The sequence below is a fragment of the Petromyzon marinus genome, unplaced genomic scaffold (assembly GCF_048934315.1).
Source record: "Petromyzon marinus isolate PM22_M1 ecotype Great Lakes invasive population unplaced genomic scaffold, UKy_Petmar_22M1.pri1.0 PM_G_Scaffold_18, whole genome shotgun sequence".
NCBI classification, from domain to species: Eukaryota; Metazoa; Chordata; class Hyperoartia; order Petromyzontiformes; family Petromyzontidae; genus Petromyzon; species Petromyzon marinus.
Genome location: NW_027422739.1, coordinates 490,001 through 492,500, shown reverse-complemented (window position 1 = coordinate 492,500; position 2,500 = coordinate 490,001).

Genomic DNA, 2,500 nt, shown 5'->3' with positions numbered 1-2,500 from the left:
ATGTCTCTCTTGTGGCTCACGGGGCTGTTAGGGTGGCACAGAAATCCCTCGGAATGGGAAAACGGGTCATTTTCGTGTCGCCACATTGCATGCGAACCGCATGCAACTTCCAGAGGCATTTGCAGCAGAAATGCATGTGCAGTCAAAAAAAATTGATATTTTTCACGGATAGACCCCGTGAAACGCTAGAAATTGGCGGGGATGTGTCTCTTGTGGCTCACGGGGCTGTTCGGGTCGCACAGAAATCCCTGGGAATGGGAAAACGGGTCATTTTCGTATTGCCACATTGCGTACGAACCGCATGAAACTTCCAGAGGCATTTGCAGCAGGAATGCATGTGCACTCAAAAACTTCTATATGTTTCACGGATAGACCCCGTGAAACGCTAGAAATTGGCGGGGATGTGTCTCTTGTGGCTCACGGGGCTGTTAGGGTGGCACAGAACTCCCTCGGAATGGGAAAAGGGGTCATTTTCGTGTTGCCACATTGCATAGGAACGCCATGAAACTTCCAGAGGCATTTGCAGCAGAAAGGCACGTGCACTCAAAAATTTTAATATTTTTCACGTATAGACCCCGTCAAACGCTAGAAGTTGGCGGGGATGTCTCTCTTGTGGCTCACGGGGCTGTTAGGGTCGCACAGAAATGCCTCGGAATGGGAAAACGGGTCATTTTTGTGTGGCCACATTGCATAGGAACGGCATGAAACTTCCAGAGGCATTTGCAGCAGGAATGCATGTGCACTCAAAAACGTCTATATTTTTCACGGATAGACCCCGTGAAACGCTATAAATTGGCGGGGATGTCTCTCTTGTGGCTCACGGGCGCTGTTAGTTAGGGTCGCACAGAAATCCCTCTGAATGGGAAAAGGGGTCATTTTCGTGTTGCCACATTGCGTACGAACGGCATGAAACTTCCAGAGGCATCTGCAGCAGAAATGCATGTGCACTCAAAAACGTCTATATTTTTCACGGATAGACCCCGTGAAACGCTAGAAATTGGCGGGGATGTGTCTCTTGTGGCTCACGGGGCTGTTAGGGTCGCACAGAAATCCCTCGGAATGGGAAAACGGGTCATTTTCGTGTTGCCACAATTGGCATACGAACGGCATGAAACTTCCAGAGGCATTTGCAGCAGAAATGCATGTGCACTCAAAAACGTGAATATTTTTTCACGGATAGACCCCGTCAAACGCTCGAATTTGGCGGGGATGTTTCTCTTGTGGGTCACGGGGCTGTTCGGCTCGCACAGAACTCCCTTGGTCCACCTGATTCGTGCATACAGGCAGCAACTAAAACTCTGTAAACCTGCTGTGAGGACATCTAAACAGTGGACCAGTGAGGCTGTGGAAGATTTGCGGGCGTGCTTAGACTGTACTGACTGGGATATGTTCACGACTGCTACCAATAGTCTGGATGAACTCACAGAGGCTGTGTACATCAGCTTCTGTGAGGACTGCTGTATCCCAACACGTACCAGGGTGAACTTTAACAACAACAAGCCCTGGTTCTCAGCAAAGCTCAAAAGGTTGAGGTTGGAGAAGGAGGAAGCGTTTAGGAGTGGGGATAGAGACAGATTCAAGGAGTCGAAGAACAGGTTTAGCAAAGCGGTGAGAGAGGCTAAACGACTGTACTCAGAGACACTAAAACACCAGTTCTCTACTAACGACGCTGCTTCTGTCTGCCAAAGGGCTCAGGCACATCACCAACTACAAACCCAGAGCGCCCCACACCACTAACGACTCCCGCCTAGCCAACGACCTGAACGAGTTCTACCGTAGATTTGAAAGACAATTGGACTGTCCTGAACCACCCCTTCCCACCCAAGAGGCCCCATCCCCCACCCATACTACAGAAACGACTCTCTCCTTTCAGGAGGGAGAAGTTAATGGGCTTTTCAAGAGGCAGAATCCACGCAAAGCAGCCGGGCCGGACTCTGTCTCTCCAGCCACCCTCAGGCACTGCGCTGACCAGCTGTCTCCGGTGTTCACCAACATCTTTAACACCTCCCTGGAGACATGCCATGTACCAGCCTGTCTCAAGTCCTCCACCATCATCGCTGTGCCCAAAAAGCTAAGGCCAACAGGACTAAATGATTACAGACCGGTCGCCCTTACATCTGTGGTAATGAAGTCTTTTGAGCGCCTGCTCCTGGCACACCTCAAAGCCATCACAGACCCTCTCCTGGACCCCCTTCAGTTTGCCTACAGAGCCAACAGGTCTGTGGACGACGCAGTTAACATGGCCCTCCACTTCACCCTACAGCATGTGGACGCCCAGCATCCTACGCCAGGATCCTGTTTGTGGACTTCAGCTCTGCCTTCAACACCATCATCCCTGCCCTGCTTCAGGACAAGCTCTTCCAGCTGAACGTGCCCTACTCCACCTGCAGGTGGATCACAGACTTCCTCTCTGACAGGAAGCAGTGCGTTAAGCCGGGAACAGAAGTCTCTGACTCCAGGTCCATCAGCACGGGAACTCCTCAGGGCTGCGTCCTTTGCC